Source organism: Rhinatrema bivittatum, chromosome 4, assembly GCF_901001135.1.
Source record: "Rhinatrema bivittatum chromosome 4, aRhiBiv1.1, whole genome shotgun sequence".
NCBI classification, from domain to species: Eukaryota; Metazoa; Chordata; class Amphibia; order Gymnophiona; family Rhinatrematidae; genus Rhinatrema; species Rhinatrema bivittatum.
In genome coordinates this window covers 23,050,709-23,075,739 of record NC_042618.1, presented here as the reverse complement: position 1 = coordinate 23,075,739, position 25,031 = coordinate 23,050,709, and the positions used below count along the sequence as shown (strand labels likewise).

Here is a 25,031-nt window from a genome sequence, read left to right as displayed (position 1 = left end):
TGGAATATCCAATAATTAAAAACTCATATAAAACATTTCCAGATACCAACAAAATATTTCAAAATAGCAGACACAAAGACCCAGTAATGAAAAATAATAAGGATACAAACATTTTTTTGCTCTGCATACCTGGGAACGTTTGATATCCAGGTCTCCTGAGATTGTTCTGAATTAGCAGGAGGAGGGGTGGTTTGCTTGGAACTTTCTCCTCTCTGTCACATACCAGCGCTCTCTCTCACACTGGCTCTCAATGACACACCTATACACACATGCTCTCAGTACTCACATATACACATGTTTTTTCTCTCTCACTTATATAGGCTCCTAATTACACATTTACACACATGCTGTCTATCTTTTCACGCTTACACACACACAGGCTTTCAATCACACACATACATGCTGTCTTTTTCTCTCACACACACTCTCATTCACATGCTTACAAACATGTCCTCTCTTTCTCTCAGATACACACAGGCTCTCAATGACATACTCACATGCTCCATCACCTGAACCAGCTCTCAGTCACACACAGACACACATGGTCTCTCTCTCATTTACACACAGGCTCTCAATCACATACTCACATGCTCCATCACCTGAACCAGCTCTCAATCACACACATACACACATGGTCTCTCTCTCTCATTTAAACACAGGCTCTCAATCACATACTCACATGCTCCATCACCTAAACCAGCTCTCAATCACACACAGACACACATGATCTCTCTCTTACTTATACACACAGGCTCTTAATCATACATACACATGATTTCTCTCACACACAAAGGATTTCAATCATACACACATACTCTTTCACACAAACAGGTTTTCAATCACAAACTTACACATACAGGTTCCCAATGGTAAACTTACATTCATGCTCTCTCTCTCTCACAGGCAGGCTCTCAATCAGACATACTCTCTTTCACATGTACAGGCTCTCAATCATTCACATACATGCAATCTCTCACTCTCTCATACACACACACAGGGCTCTCTCCCCCACCCCCCGGGGTGGGGGAGAGAGAGAGTGAATTCACTCTCTCTCTCCCCCACCCCCACCCCGGGAACTCGCGGCAGCAGCAGCCTCCTCCCAACGCTAACCTCCTTCATTTTCAGCCCTCGCGGAGGCAGAGTCCCATCGGCCGCGGTTGAAGCTCTTCATTTTCCTCCGAGCCGCGCTGCAGTCTTCTTTTCTTCGGGCCGATGCCGAGCGCACTAGCGTGGCCTCTTCTTGCCGCGCACTCACCCGATACTCTCCACTTCCTCTTCCGGGCCGCGGGGGGGGGGGGGGGCGGGAAGAAGAGAGCACGCCGGTGCCGCTGACTCCAGCTGTCCTGCCGCGTTCCGCCCGAGCGGAGGAGGACCGGGGAGCAGCTGGGTCAGCGGGAAAGTGTGGCGATACTTGTCTGCGAGCCAGATGCAGCCCTCAAAAGAGCCATATCTGGCTCGGAGCCATGGGTTCCCGGCCCCTGCACTTTACGGTGTGTCACGTGCACCGGGCTTGCGCGACACACCGGCACACCTCAGGCGACACAGTAAAGTGTCGCGACACACACTTTGGAAAGCTCTGCTCTAGAGTTTTAAGTCTATCGGTGCAAATGTATGTAAGTTGATACTTGCATAAATCTCAGAGGTGCTGCTCCGTGGAAGTATTGAAATATTTTTAGTTGTGATGTGGGATAGCAAAGGCAATTAATCACTTTCATCTGAAACTGAGGCAAAACTCCCTGAAAGAAATCTGGAAGGCATACATACCCTTTTCTTTCTGGCAAGGGAAAACCAGTTACTGATCCTGCATTATTTTATTAGTTGATACCAAACTTTTTTTCATTTTTTTTTTCTTATTATGTGTAACTGTTTTTATTTACTTTTGGTAAGCACATTTTTCCATGGCTGGTCATATTTTGTCTGGGATTTAAAACATTTGTTTTTTGGTGGGGGTGGGAGATTAAGACTGTACCGTTAATGCAGTATGTGGTTTAGAGTTAAATTCGTTACTAGTGACCTGGATGTGTAAGAAGGACCAGCCTTCGTTCGGGGGGGGGGGGGCACCTAACAGACTGTTGTTTAGGAGAGTAGGTATAAGGTGGGGGTCAGGCCTAGGCAGGCAGGGATTCTAGGAAATACGAGAGGACCAATCCTCAAAGGCGAACACAATGGAATAAAACCGATCTCCTTAGATGCAAGGACTCCTTTATTCAACAGTCAATTCACCTGTTGAATAAAGGAGTCCTTACCTGTAAGAAGATCAGTCTTATTCCATTGTGTTCGCCTCCTGGCTTTACTCGACCGTCTTGTTTTCTTTGTCTAATCCTCAAAGGAACAGCAGGAAGAGAGAGTAAGCGGTACCATTTAGGTGTGGGGTTAGCTCACAGAAGCCCTACCTACTGCACCCGATAATCTGAGGTAGTAGGGAGCGGGGGGGGGGGGGGGGGGAGTTGTCACAGCAGCAGATGGCACCTCTTCGGCACAAAAAAGGGGGTGCAACTTGAACAGTTATGCTCTGGCACCGTTGGACAGAGGGATGCCTGGACAGGTTTCGGCCATGGGCACTTCAGCATCTCAGGTCTCTGGTAGAAGGTAGGGGCTTGGACAATTATTAGTGATAACATTCTAGTGTTTAATCAGACCATGGTAGAGGTGGTCTGTGGAAGCCTATTTAAAAACAAAAACTTAAAAAAAAAAAAAAAGTGAGGTGGAGGCAAGCACAGAGTAACTGCTGTTGCATGCCCTTAGTAGCTGGATGCTGCTGGGCAATTGCCTTACTAGTTAAGGGATTTTTTAAAGAAGATTCAAGTTGCATGGGATATGTTCCAATCTCTTGCAGGTAGGGGTTGAAGGATAAGTGCATGTTATATTATGACATTTGCATTTCATGTGTTAGAATAAAGCATTTAATCTACTGAATAAACAAGCTTGTGTGCATATGGACTAAAATGGTTATTAGTGTAAAGGAGAAGGAAGGGGTGCGTGGAAGAGAGGGGTTGGTCGGACATACTGGGTGGATGGTACGGCATTCCCAGGTTATGTTAATTCTTTATCATGTATGACTAATCATCTTCCTATACCTTGTTCTTAGTGTTCAGCAGAAGTAGGAATTGTTTGCAATTATTTTGTGTGCAGTACGGCAGTGGATATGTAGATTTCCATGTTGTCTTGACGTGTGTTTATCTTGTGGTCACACATAATAAGGCCAGGGTGGTTTTATTTCTCCATCTGCTGTATGCGTGCAGGAGCTCTGTTGGTTACCTTTAAAAAAAAATAATAAATAAAAAAAATAAAAAAATTGTAGATAGTACTCCTGGAGGAATTCCGCATTGCACAGAATTCCTCTCCTGTGCAGGATTCTGCATTTGCATCATAGAATTGAGCATTGAAACAAGGAAGCAGTAGCAGTCTTTCTGAGCCGGAAAAGAAGGAATAGCATCTGTTTTTTTAGCAGCGAGAACAGAGCAGTGGCGGTCTGGCCTTGACAGACTGGAAAAGAGATGGGAGAGTTGGGATTGGCCCTTGCAGGTTGGACGAGATGAGCCTGTATTGTTGGTCTCAGCCTGTGCAGCCCAAATAAAGAGGGAAACAGTGGGGGGGTCTGGTGTAGCTTGAATGAGAGAGGTTGACAATGAGCTTGGGGAAAGGTGGGAGAAAACTGAGGGTCTTGCTAAAGAGTGGATGGCAGACAAAGTTAAGGGCTGTGCTAAAAAGTAGGGAGCAGGAGCAGGGGCAGACAAAGCTAGGAGGTCTTGCTGAAGGGAGAGAATGGGGGGGGGGAGCTTTCTTTCTGTCTGTACCCCCCAGCCCCCACAAGTCAAACCTAGTAGAGGGGGACAGAGAAAGCTAGGGGGTCTTGCTAGGTAGAGGGGAGGCAACTGGGAGGAGCAGAGAGTTTGGATTCAAGTCTTGGGGGAGCAGAGAGTGCCTGGGGTCTTTATGGAGGCTGGGGGGAAGGAGATCTGAGTCTGGGTGGATGGATTTAAGCCTGGTGGGACAATAGAAACCTGGTGGTGGGAAGGGGAACAAGGACTTCAGTTCTGGGGCTAGTGATCAAACTGGGGGATTGACCCTAGGGGCACGAGTTTGTACATGGAGAAGGGGTTCAAGTCATAAGTGGGGAGAACAATCTGTATGGGCCATGCCCTATGAGGAGAAAATTCTGTACCAAAAAATAAAAAATCTGCATTTTTCAGTACATTTTTCTGTATTGGCTTATAAATTATTACTTGGACAGCAATTATATTATATTGCCTGAACAAATTTTGTAGAATTTTCAATTATTTGTTTGCATACATTTCTCCTGGGAGTTAAGATAGTCCAGTTATGCGATACTTTGAAGTCAGCATTGAGAGACACTGCATCCATCTAAGTTAACTGGCTGAACCTATCTGGCTGGCTTATATATTCGGTGGTATAGCTATTGGGAAATGAGTCTGGGAAATGTATCCTGCTAACTTTAGGGCTGCTTTCAGGTGCATCTAAAGTTAGCCGATTATCTTAGCCAGATAAGACTGAATATCAGTATTTATCTTGCTAACTAGTTGGGTAAGAGGTATCTCCCTGGAATGCCCTAGGTTGTCTGGCTAAGTTTTAGCCAGCTATAGCTGAACAAATCAGAGGTATTTAGCGTAGCAGGCATTTTGTCTTACAAAGTTTTTACTTAGCCAAATAGTGCTGAATATACCTAGTAACATAGTAATGACGGCTGAAAAAGGCCAAATGATCCATCCAGTCTGCCTAACAAGTTTTTATGATAGTAACTGCGGCTTCCTGTTGGTTACTCCTAAGCCTTATGTTAAGGATAGGAATAGTTACAATCAAAACCAATCAGCTGTCAAACCCATAAGAAGCTTATTGCTAGCAACATTTTTTATAGGGTGAGCAAGTTTCTTGATAATTCAAATAATGTTGGTTGAACATGCTTTGCTTTTGGACTTGGCCATAGAATCAGTCATGTACTTTTCCCCTAATATCTGTGCATCATTACCCTGGACCATAAAAGTCTGGGCCCAATGCTGGCATGCGTCTGAATCCAATTCCCCTTTTTTCCCCTGCTGTCGAAGCAGTGCACGAAGTTGCAGTTGTGTCAAAAGCATCAAGGCTAATTTGGTTAAGGGTAGTAATCCCCATGACTTCTGTTAAGGGTAATAACTGCTGCTCAGTGCAGGTTTACCCCCATGTATCATTTTTCTTCATTTTTAACCTCTAGTCCATAGAGATTCATAGTGTTTGTCACATGACCTTTAGAAATAGTTTACTTATTCTAGGCATTCACTACCTCTCTGTGAAGAAATATTTCTTGACATTGGTTCTGAGTCGTCACACCCCCCCCCCCCCCCCCCCCCGAAGTTTAATTTCGTGACTCCTAGTTGTGCTGTTTTTTGTTGTTTTTTTTTTTTTCCAACGGAAAAGTTTCGAAGTTCATGCATCATTAAAACTTTCAGGTATCTGAAGGTCCGTATCCTATCTCCCCTGCACCTCCTCTCTTGCAGGGTATACATATTCAGATCCTTCAGCCTCTCCTCATATGTCTTCCAGTATAGATTCTACACAATTTTTTGGGCACCTTCCTCTGGACTGCCTCCATCCTGTCACTATCCTTTTTCAGGTACTGGCTCCAGAACTGAACACTGTACTCCAGGTGAGGCCTCACCAAGGACCTGTACATGGGCTTTATCTTCCTTTTCCTTACTGGTTTATTCCTCTCTCTATGCAGCCCAGCATTCTTCTGGCTTTGGCTTGTCACATTGCTTTACTGCCTTCAGATCGCCAGACACCATCACCCCAAAGGCCCTCTCCTATCCGTGCACCACCCATCATATACAGCTCTTTTGGATTACTGCATCCCAGGTGATTGACTCTGTACTTTTTTGCTCTTAGTAGTACTTAGGATGCTACCCCATTTAAACTATAATGGGGCATGTGACCCACCATATTGTGGATATTGTCGGGGATGTGAATGCTTAATCTTGTATACTGTTATATGTATTTCATTTTATCTTGGATGTAATTCTAGTTACTTAATATGCAGGGTTGAAGCCTTGATGAGTGGCACTGGTGCTGATTCATTTCCTTTTGTCAGGGTAAATAAGAATTATAACCTCTGCAATTGCTGTTGCATATTTTTCTGGCACATGGAGACTAAGGTATCTAGCTGTTGATGTTATTTAATGTCATGTTTAATTTGAGAGCACCCACAGCCAGATAAAAGAATACTCCTCCTTGATGTTCAGTATTAAGCATAACCTAGATATATTTTTCTTGTTCTGTCATAGAGGTTTTTGTGTGTGTTGTGGATCACCTTCTTCCAGCCCTGAGGTTCAGCCTAGTTGGAATTTATCCCAGCCCTGCTCCACTGCCTTTTTACAGAGAGAATCCAAAGATGATGTGCCTTAGGCCTTCATCTATGGTTGCTAAAGTATTTTTCTGGCAGGCAAAATTCTTGCCTATTTGTGCACCTGTTACTTTTTTTTTTTTTTTTTTTTTACCCATCTGGTGCTGCTCACGCAGTTTCATGGTTTGAATTGTGCAGGGACCTGCATGCTTATGGTTGCTGCTAACCCCACACTTTTCAAACAGTAAAATAGCACAAACAGTGGACAGATGAGAAGGATGTCCAAGGACCCTTGCACAGATTAGTGAGATCGTAATCCCCACTCTCCTCCCTCTCAATCCCAACGATCACAATGACCTTCCTTGATAAGGGCCCATATCATTGAACCCTGAATCTCATGTGTAGATGTTGCTGATGGATATTTGCTCTTCATGGGCTGTGGGATTTTATTCTGTAGCACCCACAGCCTCATTTGGCCTGCTAAACAAAATCTGGATCCAGGAGTGAAACACTTTGTCTTCTTTCCAATTGAACAGTGCTTTAGAGCTAATAAAGTTAAATGTATATTGAATCAATTTAATTGTCAGGTAATCGAGGATACGTAAGGCTTATAATAGGGGTAACTCAGTAGCATTTTATTGCATTCTACATTTTTAACAAAACTGATGGTGCTATGTAGAGATCTGTGTTGTATTTTTACTCTGCATTGTTGATGATAGCTTAAAAGTAAATCTTCTTTAGGTGACAGCAATAAATTTGATTTTAGATAGGTCATTTAAGCTCTTGCTGAAGTATCATCTGTTTTGTGGGATGTTATTTCCATAATTCACACTGTCAATGATCTGATTTAATATTGACCTCTATCAAGAGAACCATTATCATTCATCCCTTAAATCTTTCACGTCCACTGCATAAGTGCATTATTCAGTTAGTCATACAAATTGGAGAGGTTGTGGAGTAGAAGAGTGATAAGGGTTGTAGAGCATTAAGAATTTAAGGAACAGACTTAAGTAGCTAGCAAAGATAAAGGCATTTTCTGAGGTTTACCTGTTCATGGTATGGGTGAACAAAGGCATATATAACAGCTAAGTAGAGAGGAATTGCACCCAAGTCAGTCTTGGATTTAAAATATACTAATTTGAGGGAAGGAGCTCTCAGCCACTGAGATTTTTTCCTTCAATATGGTAAAGTGAAATGCAAGGAGAAGAATCCAGGTTGTTCAACTAATGTCATCTTCTATTGAAGAGGGTCCTTTGATTTCTTTGTGCTTTTGGGGCAGTGTCGAACCAGAATGGTAGACCACCTGACGGAATGGAAACCAGCTGGTCCTGGGAGTCCCTGTAGCTGAGGCTTCCTTAAACTCACTTGAGAAATCACCTCTGCTCCAGCCTTCTTTGAATCTGACGCCATTAGGGAATGTCACCCTATTATGTGTTTTTATGAAATAATTTATTAAAAATATTTTTAAAAAATAATTTATTGCGGAATGGGGTAAGTTTCATATATTTTGACGCATGCCTCCACGGCCTTGCTTCATTTATTGTGATATAATCATGAACTTACCTCCCTCCCACTCGCTTTATTTTGTTCAAATTTTTTTAAATTTTTTGAAACACTTTATTTTATTCAATTTGTAAAAAATGTGATATCCTCTTAACCATATCTCTAAGTCCACCAAAAAATGTGTCCATCGATATCTCAAAAGTGTTTTGTTTCGTTGTTTCTCCTTACTTTATTATAAAAGTCAAACAGAAATGCTCTTCACTGTTGTTCCTGGTTGCTCTTCACTGTTGTTCCTGGTTGCATGGTTTGACCTAAATACTTCTTTATTCGTTGAAACTTTGTTTCATTAGAAACTTTTTAAATATTCACTTGGTCTAAGGACTTAAATCTTGTGTAATTCTTAATGAACTTTTACTATCACTTAACGGATTGGTAATGATATCACATAAGTCTGACAGAATAGAATATTTTCTAACGCCAAAAATCTTGCAAGTCACAAAAGCTTATTTCTTATATGCTCACAAATGCCAATTAAATATTGTAAGTCACAAAAACTTATCTCCTGTGTGCTCCCAACACAGCCGTGTTTCGAAAAGTCGTCCTTTTCTTCGTCAGGGGAGTGTACGTTTGTTCTTTATTCCTCACTCTCAAGTTCATAGACTCTGGTCGATGGCGTTCTTCTGTTGATTCACTTCTTTCCTCACCTCAGGTTCATAAACTCTGGTCAATGGCGTTCTTCTTCTTTCCTCGCTCTCAGGCTACCAAGCTCTGAGTGACGGCGTTCTTTTACCGGCTCGCTTCCGAGACTTTCTTTTTTAATTGGTCAGCAGATCGTCTATCGGCCAATGGGTGGTGGTACGTCTTGCGTAATTTTCTCTTTCACTAATGGCTTAGCGTTTGCCTCTGTTCACAAGGATGTTTACCTCTGTTCACGGAATGATTAAAGTAGAGTCGCCCACTCTATCTCCTCATTTAATCCACTCGGGACTACCGTGTTCATCTTAAAAATCCAGTGTTGTTCACTGTAATTTAAACTTCTTTTTTGGTCTCCGCCTCGTAGATTAGTCTCTACCATGTCTATAATTGTCCATCTCAATTGTTCAAACCGATGTTCATGTTTAACACAATGATCAACTATTGGAGCTTCCAAAGTTTTGGTGTTCAATTTAGATCTGTGTTCGATCAACCTGGTCCTAATAGTTCTTGAAGTCCTACCAAAATAATTTTTTGGACAGGAACATTGGATTAAGTAAACAATGTTTTTAGAAGTGCAGTCTGAGTCCCTCCTCCTCTTGATACAGTGTCCTGTTATCGGATCCTGCCATTCCATACCCTCAATAGTTGTGGCACACATGTCACAATGTTGACAAGCTCTATGTTGTCCCCTATGGGGTTCGTGTTCAATATCCCTTAATATATCTGCATGGACTACCCTATCTTTAATGTTTGAACCTCTTGTTGTGGCTATGAGGGGTAATTCCTCAAATACATTATGTATTGACAATATGGGCCAGTGTCTACGTATTGAGGCTATGATGGATGCCGTCGCTGTACTCTGTGGTATAATGCAGGTCAATCTACTCTGTTCTTTCTTACCCTGGTAATGTAAAAGCTGATTACGATCAGAAAATTTGGCTCTTTTATAGGCTTTATTGATAATTTTTTTCGGATACCCCCTCTCTTTGAATTTGTTTTTCAAAAACTCTGCCTGTTTTTCAAATTCTTCCTTGGTGGAACAAGTGGAAAGCGAGTGGGAGGGAGGTAAGTTGATGATTATATCACAATAAATGAAGCAAGGCCGTGGAGGCATGCGTCAAAATATATGAAACTTCCCCCATTCTGCAATAAATTATTTTTTAAAAATATTTTTAATAAATTGTTATTTCATAAAAACACATAATAGGGTGAGATTAATTTTTGGGTATAAGAGAGTAGATTTTTTTGGTCTCATCTTAGCGGAGATTAATACGAGCAGCCATTAGGGAGTGAACATAGATGCAGGAAAATTACCTCAGCAGTGCCGTGGAGCACTGGGGGTGTGGAGATTCCCCCCCCCCCCCATTTAATTTTGTATTAACTAAAAGTTTAACAAGTAATCAGCACCTCAGTATAGAGGGAGACACATGCAGAATCTACAAAACAAAACAAAAAAACCCCCAAAAACTAACTAGACAACGCTAAACAATGGCACTGTTACATTTATCAAAATTGTAACTACTGCTTTAAAGTCCCCCCTCCCACCAATAGAAAATTACTAAACAAAGGCTCACTAAAATCTCATATCCCATGTTGAGCCCCTCAAAAGCCTCTGTGCAGCCTACTCTTGGTTGACAAGCAAGGTACCCCTTTGTGTGACGCTTGTATGCCAACTCACGTTTAGCGGCAAACAACACTTGCGTAAATAGTTTATATTCCCGCTCAGGCAATGATTGATCTGTGATCCCGAGCAGGAACATTTTAGGAGTTTGCACCACCGATATCCCTGTGATCAATGAGAAAAATTAGATGATTCCATCCCATAACTTCTTTACCTTGGGATATTCCCACCATAAATGAAAATGTCCTCCTCTCTCCACATCCTCCCCAGCACACCTCATTAACACCTGGGAACTTGTCCGGAGTTAAATACCATCTAAAAAGTATTTTATAACCATTTTCCATTAAATTTGAGGAAATGGAACTCTCTTCATGGCCATGTAACACTGATCCCACTCAGCTTCCTCTAATGGTTCACCCAAATCCCTTTTCCATGCTCTAATTTGGGCAGGCTTGACCTTTAAAACTGCATTCAGCATGCTATAAATTTTAGAAATTGGTCTACATAGTTTATCTGCATGGTCATAAAAGCTCTCAAACAGTGTCTTGTCCTTTTTAAGATCAATCACAATTCGCCTTTGGTTTACAAAGTGCAACAGCTGAACAACAGAGTATGTATCTCTACACCCCACAGAATATCTTTTCTGCAATTTCAACAGGGAACTCGTGCCTTGACCCCCTGTCCAAACTTGCTCTAATCTGGTTAACCTCAAAACCTCCCAACAGGAATAAGCAGCATATTATTACCCAGTGGAAATTCTTTATGGAATAAAAAGGATGAGAGATAACAAAAGTCATGCTCACCTTCTAATATGGATCTCCACTTTTTCTGAATACCTAATGTCACACAGCAGGATGATAAATTTTTAAATATCGGATCTCTGCCCTTCCAAACTCTCATTTCTAGAGTGAATTTACCTGCCCAGCTTTGTTTCATTTGAACCCAGAGTTTAGCTCCTCCTGTTCTCTGCCAATCAATCAATCGCTCGTAATTAGGAAGCGCCAAGTACCATTCCAAATTTGGCACCCCTAAACCCTCCCCTAAGTTTGTTTTGGTAAAGCACCCCCTTCGCCAGTTTGAGGTCTACATCTCCAAATGAAACTGAATATCTTTCTGCCACATCTTCAAAAGATGGTCAGGGACAATAATTGGAAGAGTCTGAAACAAATAACATCTTGGCAGGACATTTTCACAATACAAATCTGGCCTAGCCATGAAAAGTATTTTCATTCCCACTTACCTAGATAACTATATATATCTTTTATCAGAGTGCCATAATTCAAATTAAACAACTGATCTCCTTCCGGACTGATAACACCCCAAGATATTTCACCCATTCCTTAGCCACTCTAAAAGATAAGTGGGTTTGCAATCTGTGGAATCATTCTATGGAGGCTGATATGTTAAAGATGTCTGGTTTGTCCTCATTTTACCTTGAACCTGATACTAAACTATAACCATGCATTCCCCCAAGTTAGCACCCTTAAAGACTCATCCGGAGCCCTCAAGGTAAAAAGGAGATCAGCGAATAAAGTAATTTTGTAACTATCCTCAATGATCTGTATCCCTCTTTCTTTCTTCTCTATGTATCTGTTCTGCAAATGGTTCAAGAGATGAAGCAAAAGGGGGACAGTAAGCATCCCTGACGAGTTCCCCTACAAACCTCAGTCTACCTGGCACAAACCCTGATTGATCCACATGTATCAGTAATGGGGCTACTAAATCCAGCCTGTTGGCTAATATCTTTGTCTATATTTATAAGGGAGATAGGGCGATATGACCCACACAGCATAGCATCACGTCCTGTCTTGGCTAAGATTGTAATACCTGCTACATTAGCATTAGAAGAAAGTACCCCATTCCCACAGAGAGTTAAACATAGCCTGCATTGGACCCAACAAAGCCGCCTGAAAAGATTTTTATAAAATTTGGCCATGAAGTCATATAAACCGGATGCCTTGCCTAATTTCAAATCCCTAGTAACCTGTATTACTTCCTCTACTTTGAAATCAGTAAGTAAACCTGTAAACTCTTCTTTCAAACAACATAAGAACATGCCATACTAGGTCAGACCAAGGGTCCACAAGCCCAGCATCCTATTTCCAACAGTGGCCAATCTAGGCCATAAGAACCTGGCAAGTACCCAAAAACTAAATCTATCCCATGCTACTGTTGCTAATAATAGCAGTGGCTATTCTCCAAGCCAACTTAATAGCAGGTAATGGACTTCTCCTAGAACTTATCCAATCCTTTTTTTAAACATAGCTACACTTACTGCACTAACCACATCCTCTGGCAACAAATTCCAGAGTTTAATTGCACGTTGAGTGAAAAAGAACGTTCTCCAATTAGTTTTAAACGTGCCACATGCTAACTTCAAGGAGTGCCCCCAGTCTTTCTATTATCCGAAAGAGTAAATAACTGATTCACATTAACCCGTTCTAGACCTCTCATGACTTTAAACACCTCTATCATATCCCCCCTCAGCAGTCTCTTCTCCAAGCTGAAAAGTCCTAACCTCTTTAGTCTTTCCTCATAGGGGAGCTGTTCCATCCCTTTATCATTTTGGTCGCCCTTCTCTGAACCTTCTCCATCGCAACTATATCTTTTTTGAGATGTGGCGACCAGAATTGTACACGGTATTCAAGGTGCAGTCTCACCATGGAGTGATACAGAGGCATTGCCATTTTCCGTTGTATTCACCATTCCCTTTCTAATAATTCCCAACATTCTATTTGCTTTTTTGACTGCTGAACCGACAATTTCAATGTTATCCATTATAACGCCTAGATCTCTTTCTTGGCTGGTAGCTCCTAATATGGAGCCTAACATCGTGTAACTTCTGCATGGGTTATTTTTCCCTATATGTATCACCTTGCACTTATCCACATTAAATTTCATCTGCCATTTGGATGCCCAATTTTCCAGTCTCACAAGGTCTTCCTGCAATTTATCACAATCTGCTTGTGATTTAACTACTCTGAACAATTTTGTATCATCTGCAAATTTGATTATCTCACTTGTCGTATTTCTTTCCAGATCATTTATAAATATATTGAAAAGTACGGGTCCCAATACAGATCCCTGAGGCACTCCACTGCCCACTCTCTTCCACTGAGAAAATTGTCCATTTAATCCTACTCTCTGTTTCCTGTCTCTTAGCCAGTTTGTAATCCATGAAAGAACATCGCATCCTATCCCATGACTTTTTACTTTTCCTAGAAGCCTCTCATGAGGAACTTTGTCAAAGGTAAAGGAACACTCTCCAAATACTTTTCCATTGCAACTCCCTCTGCCTCACTGTCATAGGAATATAACTCTTCATAAAACTGAGTGAAACGCTGACCAATATTTTAGAATCAAATACATTTCCCATCCTTTAACTTTTGTAATATGGTTTTGAGTGGCCCCCTCCTGTAGTCTCCTGGCCATTAATTGACTAGATTTATTACCGAGTTTGAAAAAATCCTGTTTCATCAGATCTAGTTGATGAACAATCCTAGCTAACGCCAGTGACTGTAACTCCTTGTCTAGCCATTTCCAATTCTCCACAGACTTTTTGATCCAAAGGTCTTTTATGCAACAGTTCTCATTTGGCTGTTTGTTGTAAGAGTGTAATCTAGCTCTCTAGGTAGTCCTAGATATTAATTTTCCCCTGATCACAGCCTTCATACGTTCCCAAATGGTGACTGGACTACATTCCCTTGTATCATTGTCTAAAAGAAATTCTCATCTCTTATGCCAGCTATTCGGTATACTGCGCATCATCCAATAGACTATCATTCAGATGCCAAAATTTCTTCCCTTCCCCATCTTGTGAAACACCTAAGGAAACCCAAGTGGTGTGGTAAGACAAATTGATGCTTCCCATTTCCGTATCTAACGTCTGGTCCACTATTGTTTTATTAATTAAAACATCTAATCTTGAATAAGTCTGCTGTACTTTAGTAAAGAGAGAATAATTTCGGAAAGTTGGGTACTTTGAGTGCCAATTGGGGAGTTCAGGACCCTGCTGCCTCCCTCCTAGAACTATCTAAATAGGAATACTGCATGAAATTAAAACCCTCTCCAATAAAAGGGTGACCTGCCCAGTCAGACACCATTGCTGATATCTTGTCCAAAAAGGGACTTTGTGCAATATTGGGGGCATACATTTTTTGCTATGGTGAGTATTTATTATGTAACACCAGTTTAACATAGAAATGATGGCAGAAAAGGACCAAATAGTCCATCCAGTCTGCCCAGCAAGCTTATGGTAGTATCTGCTGTGCAACATAGGTTACCCCCATGCCTATCAGTTTCCCGGACCATAAAAGTCAGGGCCCTCATTGGTTGCTATATGTATCCAATTCCCTTTTTCCCCCCTGCTGGTGAAGCAGAGAGCCATGAATGGAGTTGCATCAGCAGTATCAAGACTTATTGGTTAAGGATAGTAAATGCTGCACCAGCAAGCTACCCCCATGCACTTTTGTCTTCATTGCCTTTAGGGATCCACAGTATTTATCTCATGCCCCTTTGAATTCTTTTACTGTTTTGGTTTTCACCACCTTCTGCAGAAAGGCATTCCAGGCATCCACCACCCTCTCCATGATGAAATATTTTCTGACGTTGATTGTGAGATGTCTTCCCTGGAGTTTCATTTTGTGACCCCTAGTTCTACTATTTCATTCCAATGGAAAAGGTTTGATGTTTGTACATCATTAAACCCTTTCAGGTATCTGAAGGTCTGTATCATATCACCTCTGCATTCTCTTATCCAGGGTATACATATTCATATCCTTCAGTCTCTCTTCATAGGTTTCTGATACTGACCCAAATGAATCTACCTCTGCATCTCTCATAGTTGCTGTCCCAATCACCACCAGGTATTTTGAAAATAAACTTCCCTCCCCACAGTATTTGACACACTGTTGCTGAAATCAAATATTGGTTAGGAAACAACAAGGAGTGTAGTACCCCTTCATGTCGCTGTCTAAGATGAGTCTCATGGCAAAAGACCTCTGAAGCCCTTTAAATGTTCAGTACCCTGAAAAAAAGTCTTCTTGACAGGATAATTCAGGCCTTTGATGTTTAGCAAAACAATTTTCAATGAACCTATTTCATGAAAAAATCTCCAGCTTACCACTCCGAGTGAGCCTCCAAGCCATTATACTTCCAATCCACCCATAAAAGCATTGTCTAACACCAGTCCCCCACAGAGAACCAAAAGGAACCAAAATCTCCTCTCTCTGCACCACACTTCTCAACCCACCCTAACCAATTTCAACCTTTCCCTCCCTAAAACAGACTATCACACCTTGTAGTGGGATTTCTCCTAGATGAGGAGTGATTTCATCAGGACTCCACAACCACCACCCTCTTTCCACCTCTGACCATCATTTAAAGATTGATTCAAAATCTGAATCTTGCAGGTAACATCCCCTTATCTTTAATCCCAACCTCAACAGTTTTATCAATATGAAAACCTTAAGGCATTCATAAGTACAAAAATTAACCAGCTATCGGGCCAATACAGTAAAAGTCGCGGGAGAGCGGGCAAACGCCCGCTTTCCCGGCACGCGCACATGCCACGCTCCTATGCGCGCGATTCTGTATTCAAATGAGGGCCCGCGTCATCGTCTCTAAGTGCCCCTTTAACCCCTTGATCATCTAAGTGTCCAACTGATTCCCTCACAGGCTTTCTGCTTCGGATATATTTTTTAAAGTTTTTATTGTGAGGTTTTGCCTCTACGGCCAACTTCTTTTCAAATTCTCTCTTAGCCTGTCTTATCAATGTCTTACATTTAACTTGTCAACACTTATGCATTATCCTATTTTCTTCTGTTGGGATTCTTCTTCCAATTTTTGAATGAAGATCTTTTGGCTAAAATAGCTTCTTTCATCTCCCTTTTTAACCATGCTGGTAATCGTTTTGCCTTCTTTCAACCTTTTTTAATGTGTGGAATAAATCTGGACTGTGCTTCTAGGATGGTATTTTTTAACAATGACCACGCCTCTTGCACACTTTTTACCTTTGTAGCTGCTCCTTTCAGTTTTTTTCTTACAATTTTTCTTATTTTATCATACTTTCTCTTTTGAAAGTTTAGCACGAGAGCCATGGATTTGCTTGCAGTCTAACTTCAGTTAGTTAGCCAGATTGACTCACTGCTCTCTTGATTAGAAATGTTGGTACCTAATCAAACCAAATCACACTACCTCAACACTTTTCCAAGGTGAGTAACTGAGCTGAACTTTTCAACCTTTTTACTTAGGTAAACACTGCTCCTAGCTTATTTCTAGCTTCTGGCTACTTTTTTTTTTTAGTATACAAACACACTAACTACTGCTTACTAGCTGCCTTACTGACTGACTATTTAAAAATACAAACAGTCTAACTTTTGTTTATTTGCTGCCTTACTGACTATTAAAAGCACAAAAACACTAAATAATATTACCAAATAGTTAACTTTATCCCTATACTTTTAAAAAAGACAATGTCCCAAGCAAAACCTTACTGATTCCTTTCAGCCACCAGCAGGTTCCATTTACCATCACACACTGTATCAGTCAACCAGCTGGTAATCCATGCCACCACCTTGGCGCTCACGCCCATCTTTTATGCAGCCCTGTGGCAGGGTGTTGCCCCAGTCTGCATAAACTTCAATTGCGCTCAGGCCGGCAGTGTCTTCTCTCGACCTAGACTTGGAGTGTTAGTGGCTTCTGTTGCACATTGTGCAATGCTGTTTGCCAGGTTCCAAATTTTAGGCACCTAGGCATCCTGGTACCTGGGATTTTCCCAGCCCGTGTATATTAGAATTGGGCATTTGTAGCCAGAGTAAATTGTGGGAATATGCTTGAGCTAAATTTGCATGCACACTGCCTCAGTTGTATGCTGAACTATCCAGTGCATATTCATTAGGGATATCCTGAAAACCTGACCAGTTTGCAGCCCTTGAGGATTGTAATTGGACACACAAAGAACAATTTCTGCATGTTTGAGTTAAGATCTGGGCCTGGGGACCTCAAATGCAGTGTCTGCAGCTGTGCCAGAGCAGAGGAACTGCCACTGAGGTTGGGCTCTGGTCTGAGTTGCTGCTGCTGGGGTAGAGAAGCAGGGGATGGATGAGAGTAGAAGCAGGGAAAGAACAAAATGTCAAAAATAAGTAAAAACAATTACATTGCAGCTTTTTTTCCAAATGAATTTTTTCCCCCATTCCCTAATGATTTTGGCTGCTTAATTTTTTTTGTAAAATTTCTCTATCCTTTTCTGATTATTAAAACAATCTCTGGAGTATAGTAAATTGAAACTGACAGCTTGACAAGACAATCTTCTGTTAGACTAGAAAAAATGCTGCAAATTAGTTTGTCTGCAGAGTGAAGGCAACAAAAATTCAAAACGTTTAATACATCTAAGCATCATCACTGCATTGACATTTGAGCAAAGCTATGTATTTTTAAAGCATCTCCTGTCAAGGACAGGCACAGAGAGAGCAGGTGGGAAGGCCTAAGCTGGTGCTAGTGAGAGTTAAAGCAGCATTGTATCGCCTTCCATTCACATGGGACTTGACAGTTGTACGTACAACCTAAGGACTCAGTACAAAGTTTGGGAATTCACCTGGATCACAACTTTACATCATAAAGATGGTAAGGGCCTCCTTTATGCACCCTCTCCAGATATCAGAATTTTATTATGTATGTAATAAAATTCAGAATCTGCTTTGAAAAATATTATGGAGGTAGAGGAATACAAAATTGAAAGAATAAATACAGAGGGCGGTTTTTAAAGGTAGACTGACTTGGTTGAAACTGGTCTGCTTCATGGTGACTAAGAATATCCACAGGCTTCCACAGTACGTGCACTTTTAGCCGGAATAGGAAGAGGCATTTCCATGGAGGTGTTTAGGTCACTGGGGGAAAATATTGCATGTAGTTTTGATTTTCAAAAGTAAGCGTGCTGTTTTACCCCTTTGAAAATTAGCTGCCAGGTTCATGAAATCATACCTTTACAATAATTACCCACTATTGTGTAGTGATATAGCAAACGGAACAAAGATGGTTAAAGCGCATAAACTGCATTTTTTTTTTCTTCAAGGACAAACAGGATATATCATCCACACAAGTGGGCGATGACTTGCAAATGATGCCAATAGAGATGATCTTGTAAAGAGTTCTGGATAAGCTTTTTCTGCGCATGTGTGGAACTTCCCATTTTTGTCCACAGTAGCAGTTGGACATGTTCTTTCCTACAGCAGGACTTAGTTTTTTGTTTTTTTTTTGTGTGTGTGTGTGTGTGTCCCCCAGTTTGCTCTCTGTTAGATTTTCTTCCTTTACCCTGATAATTATATTAAGATAGTCTTTTGGCCATTTGTTTGACTCCATTTTTTCTTTGCAGTCATGCAGCACAGATCCTTTTGTTCTTCTGTGCCACCTCAACCGGACCTGTTCATTGGGGAGAATTTCATCCTTTGGTTTCACATCAATTGTCTTTCTCTGTGTCCCTAAAGAAGGCCAGTGACTTCAAAATATCCATAACTAGCTATTGCAAATCCTCTCCCATTATCCTGGGGCTAGAACGCAATGTCCCTCGTTGTGACATCTGCTCAGAGTTGTCACTGAGGGCCATTAATCTGTAATTGAAACTTCAAGATGTCTTGGCCTCCAAGCAGAAATCCAGTGCAACACTATCCAGTACCAAAGGCATCAATGTCAAAAGACCACAGAGCTCATCAACTACTGGCAGTGCATCAGCAGCAAGGCTGTCTCACTCATTCTTAGCAACAATATTGAAATATGGGTCCATTGTACATAGAAACTTTTGGCCAGAATTGCCATACTATAGCTGTTGTGGATGGAAACTGAGACATCTCCACAGGCTGGCTAGATGTAGTCCATAGGTCATATTTTGCCAGCCTGTGCTGTAGAAGAAAACATTCTCTGTACAGCCTTTTGTTGTCAAATATATTGGACCTTGCTTCAATTGAAGGTCTCCTATCAAAGTTACCCATGGTGTCATGATACCTCACTGTGGTTCTTACCTAGCTGGCGAAAGTCCCTTTTCAACCTTCAGACTCTTTAAGCTAAAGTACCTGGGAGGTCATATGTTTAATGGTAGCTCACAGAGACATTGAGCTTCAGGCCCTAGTGACCTATTTACTTTGTACTGATTTACAATCAGCCTTCATCGAGATTTGCAAGGCTGTAACATGAAGTTTAGTCAACACATTCACATCCCATTATTTGGAGTACAGCAGGATAATCCCCTATTCCCTTATGACCCTTATCATACTATTCCAATTGTTGTCATGTGAACCGATATGATGTACGCCAACGAATGTCGGTATATAAAAGCAAATAAATAAATGAAGCTGTTATGTATTATAGAACTGAAGGGGCACCATAAAATGGTATGTGTGGGAATTTCCAAGCATTCCTGCAAAAGCTTTTCCAGAACTTTCTACAAGATCGTCAGCGCACTTGAATGGCTGATTTTATCCTACTGTCCTTGGAGAAAACTTGTTACAGGTAAGCAACTTTGCTTTTTCTTGGATTTTTTTTTTCCTTTTATCATTGCTGAATGGGCAACACCTTTATGATTGCTCTTTGCCTGGCTGTAGTCCATACATTGTTACATTCTATAGTACTATGTGATGGTAATACAGTAATACCTTTTTATCTGGACTTCCTTTATCAAAACTCACTATCTGGAAGAATTGCAGTCTTTGGGTTCGGTTATCTGGAAAAATGTCTATCTGAAATTTTAGCATCACATAGATGGCATAACCTAGCACTGTTCGGTCTGCAGGTGCTCTTAAGCCTTATTGAGAGGCTTCTAGATGAATATAGGAAGAAAGCTACAAGACTGAGAATCTTTTTATGCTGCTTGATTGCAAGCAGCAGGTAACAGAGTTTTGTTTTGTTTTTTCAGCATTGCCCGTAATCTGATTACCACCTGATGGAACAGTGCTGAATCAGTTTTACATTTCATACTGTGATTTTTTTTTTTTTTTTTTTAATTTTCTAACATCAAAAATTTCTAAGATCTCATCAGATTTTTCTCATGTACCTTGCTGGTTTAATGAATTGCCTGAGCATTGCGAAGTCAGGTGGTTTTTTTTTTTTTTTTTTTTGTGCAGTCTCTCACGCCGAAATGCCGTATGTAATTTCATCTGTGAATCCCTCCTTTTGTCAGTTAAATCATTGTAATTTTTCTAACCTGAAAGCTAACAAACATGTGATAGTTCCTTTCTGGAGAGTTTTGATCACTTTTATTAACTGAGTTATATCCCCCCCCCCCCCTCGCAGTAATTCAGTCTTATTTTTTTTTTTAAATCTAATCTTGATCCTGCTGACTTTGCAAACTACAGAACTATTTCTTTATCTTTTTTTTGTATTGAAGGTCATGGAATCTTTTGTATTGAGGCAGCTTTTGGATTTCCTGGAAGACCATCAGGTGTTGAATCCGTTCCAGTTCGGTTTTTGTAAATCTCTTAGCACCGAGATCCTCCTTTTTCTATCACCCACTTCATTAAGCAAGGGTTCTATGATGGAAAGAGGTATGTTCTTGTTATGCTGGATAATTTCTTCAGTATCTGATATATCATTGGATTCTTCTGTAGCATTTGAGAGAATGCGGGATTATTTCTGGCATGGCTCTAATCTTACCTGAATGAATGTAGACAGCAAATTAGGATGGGAAAAATGGCTCCACTTGATTGGTGCAGAAATTCTGAAGGGCGCAGCCAAGTTGGCTCTGGTTTTTAGGAAAAATCTGTTTTGAGTACAGAAGACAACACAGTCATAATACATCAAAACCAAGAAATAGAACATCAGGATACATTTCTTTCAGATACTTAACTCATGACACATTACAAAATTCCATTGTCTGACACTGCTCTCTTCCCACTCTTTTTACCCTACCTCCTCCCCCCCAGCTCCCTTCCCCCAACAACCCTCAGTTGCGGATGGCTGTTGTGAAATAGAGGAGTTCACAATCAAACTACGGATTGTAGAAGGCAAAGAAATCAGGTATGAGTTCCAAACTCTAACGCCTTCTGCCATGTACAACTTTTCTTGGAAACAGATGATTTTTCCATGAGCAAAAGATTATGCATTTGAATTCGCCATTGTTCCAAAGAAGGGGATTCTTTACTTAGCCATTGTAATAATATTCATTTTTTAATCATGTAACAGACTTTATGCACAAGCATTAACAGATCATTGTCTGACATCTCATATTTCAGCTTTGTTTTTTAATATATTATGTATCTATATATCCTCTCGGATGGCCAACTTCGATTTTTGAGTCGCAAACAGGCCATATTTTCAGGATATCCACATTGAAAATGAATGAAATAGATTTGTATAAGATGGAGGCAGTGCATGCAGATCTGTCCCATGCATGTTCATTGTGGGTATCCTGAAAACCTGATCTGTTTGTAGTTCTCAAGGACCAGAGTTGGCCACCTCTGATATATATGGTGTCTCTCTATAAACTTTGCTGTGCTCTGCATTGAATATAGATTGTACGCTGATGATATGTAATTCTGTGTCACGGCAGGGGCTTCCTGGAGTGAAACAGCTGCATTGGTTTCTTGCTGTGTGTCAGCCATGAGGCAATGGTTGTCACACAACAAATTGGCCTTAAACCTGTCCAAAACTGAGATTTTATTCTTCCAGTGTGGTGGTGGTTCTTGTGAGTTGCCCTCATCTATAGGAATTGAAAATACTGTTCTTCAGATTGCTCCCCATGTAAAAGCTTAGGTGGTGTGTTTGGTTCTGGGTTATTTTTTTTTTTAAATCAGATTAGGTTGATTGCTTGCTCATGGTTTTTTTTAAGCTGTGTGTTGGTGAAACCTTTATTAAGACCTGTTTACTTTTATTCTGCTGTTCAGGCATTGATGTTACCTGCATTAGACTGCAGCAATTCATTGTATATGGGATTTCCAGCATCTGCCCAGAAAGTTCTCCAACTTTTATAGAACTCGACTGCCCTGTTGATCTGTCCATTCTATGGGAGATCGTATAACTCCTTTTTTTGTTCATTCTTCCCTGGTTGCCTATCCAGTCATGGATTAATTATAAGATTGTAATGTTACATAAGAACATAAGATATGCCATACTGGGTCAGACCAAGGGTCCATCAAGCCCAGCATCCTGTTTCCAACAGTGGCCAATCCAAGTCTCAAGTACTTGGCAAGTACCCAAGCATTAAATAGATCTCAAGCTACTATTGCTTATTAATTAATAGCAGTTATGAATTTTTCCTCTAGGGAATTATCCGAACCTTTTTTTCAACCCAGTTATACTAACTGTCATAACCATATCATCTGGCAATGAATTCCAGAGCTTAATTATGCATTGAGTAGAAAAGAATTTGATTTGTTTTAAATGAACTACGTGCTAACCTTGAGTGCCCCCTGGTCCTTCTATTATCTGAGAGAATAAATAACCAATTTACATTAACTTGTTCATGGCCTTTCATGATTCTGTAGACCTCTATCATATCCCCCCTCAGTCAACTCTTCTCCAAACTGAACAGCCCTAACATTTTTAGCCTTTCTTCATAGGGGAGCTGTTCCATGCCCCTTATTTTGGTCGCCCTTTTCTGCACTTTCTTTGGTATATCTAAAACTTTTTTGAGATGTGGCAACTAGAATGGCACACAGTATTAAAGGTGTGGTCTCACCATGGCGTGATATAGAGGCATTATGACATCCACCATTTTACTTGCCATTCCCTTTCTAATAATTCCTAACATTGTTGCTTTTTTGACCACCACAGCACATTGAGCTGACTATTTCAATGTATTATCCAGTATGATACCTAGATCTCTTTCCTGAGTGGTAACTCCTAAGATAGAACTTAACATTGTGAACTACAGCAAGGGTTATTTTCCCCTCTGTGTATCATCTTGCACTTGTCCACATTAAATTTCATCTGCCATTTGGAAGCCCAATCTTCCAGTCTTGGAAGGTCCTCCTGCAATTTATCACAATCCACTTGAGTTTTAACTACTCTGCATAATTTTGCATCATTCGCAAATTTGATCACCTCATTCATCATACCTCTTTCCAGCTCATTTATAAGTATATTATAAAGCACTGGTCCAAGTTCAGATCCCTGAGGCACTCCGCTGTTTACTTTTTTCTATTGTGAAAACCACCATTTAATCCTATTCTGTTTCCTGTCTTTTAACCAGTTTGTAATCCCATGATTTTTTTAGATTTCTTAGAAGCCTCTCATGAGGGGCTTTGTCAAATGCCTTCTGAAAATCCAAATGCACCACATCTACCTGTTCACTTTTGTCCACGTGTTTATTTACCCCTTCAAAAAAAAATGTAGGAGGTTTGTGAGGCAAGACGTCCCTTGAGTAAATCATGCTGGCTGTGTCCCATTAAGCCATGTCTGTCTAAATGTTTTGTGATTTTATTCTCTATAACAGTTTCCAAGATTTTTCCCAGCACTGAAGTCAGGCCTCTACGGTCTATAGTTTCCCAGATCACCCCTGAGTCCTTTTTAAATATCAGGGTTACATTGGCCACCTTCCAGTCTTCAGGTACAATGGATGATTTTAATGATAAGTTACAAATGATTTGAAAAAGGTCTGAAATTTTATTTTTTAATTCTTTCAGACTGGTGTATACCATCCGGTCCAGGTTATTTACTACTCTTCAGTAGGTCAATCTGGTCTACCACATCTTTCAGGTTCACCATGATTTGGTTCAGTTCGTCTGCATCGTCACCCTTGAAAACAGTGTCTGAAAGAGGTATCTTCCCAACATCCTCTTCAGTAAACACCGAAGTAAAGTATCTTCTCTCGATCATTTAACAATCCAACCGACTCCCTTGCAGGCTTTCTGCTTCTGATATATTTTAAAAAGTTTTTGCCTCTGGCCAACTTATTTTCAAATTCTCCCTTAGCCTGTCTTATCAATGTCTTACATTTATCTTGTCAGTGCTTATGCTTTATCCTATTTTCTTCTGATGGATCCTTCCAATTCTTGAATGAAGATCTTTTGGCTAAAATGAGCACTTTCACCTCACTTGTTAGCTATGATGGCAATCGTTTGACCTTCCTTTCACCTTTCTTAATGCGTGGAATACATCTGGACTGCACTTCTAAGAAGGTTTTTGTTTTTTTTTTTAACAATGTCCACGCCTGTTGCATGTTAACTTTTGTAGCTACACTTTTCAGTTTTTTTTTTTTAAACTATTTTTCTCATATCAAATTTCCCTTTTAAAAGTTTAGTGCTAGAGCTAGAGCTAGAGCTAAAAGTCCCCCATTATGTCCCCCTTCCAGTCATTAATTCAAATTTGATCATATTATCACGATTGCCAAGCGGCCCCACCACCATTACCCCTCTTACCAAATCCTGCACTCCATTGAGAATTAGATCTAAAATTGCTCCCTCTCAAGTCGTTCCTGAACTAGTTGCGTAAAAAACTGTCATTTATTCCATCCAGGAACTTGTCTAGCATGACCTGATGTTTAACTTACCCAGTCAATTTTGGGGTAATTGAAATCTCCCATTATTACTCTTCTACCAATTTGGTTAGTTTCTGTAATTTTCCTTATTCACTGTCAGTCTCATCATTTTGGTCAAGTGGATGGTAGAATATTCCTAGTGCTATACTCTTCCCCAACACACAGGGATTTCTACCCATAAAGATTTGATTCTGCATTTAGTCTCTTACAGGATCTTTAGCCTGTTGGACTTTATGCCATCCCAGACATAAAGCGCTACCCCGCCACCAAGTTGCTCCTCTCTATCATTGCAATATAATTTGTACCTGGAATAGCACTGTCCCATTGGTTATCCTCTGTCCACCATGTCTCTGAGATGCCAATTAAGTCTATGTCATCATTCACTGCTATACATTCTAATTCTCCCATCTTAC

General features: G+C 40.6%; 1 protein-coding gene across 6 annotated transcripts in view; it reads left to right on the top strand.

Annotated features, from left to right (window-relative positions):
* BTBD7 (BTB domain containing 7) overlaps positions 1–25,031 on the top strand; it is a 235,697-nt gene that overhangs the window by 31,500 nt on the left and 179,166 nt on the right. For 2 of the 6 annotated variants that reach the window (XM_029597848.1, XM_029597849.1), the window contains exons 2-3: positions 20,530–20,686; positions 21,065–21,158. The exons of 2 other annotated variants lie outside the window; for them this stretch is intronic. The gene's annotated coding sequence lies outside the window, so the exon portion shown is untranslated. Of the gene's footprint in view, positions 1–19,514; positions 19,656–20,529; positions 20,687–21,064; positions 21,159–25,031 lie in introns of all 6 variants that reach the window. 2 more of the 6 variants (XM_029597850.1, XM_029597851.1) reach the window with 2 other exon arrangements.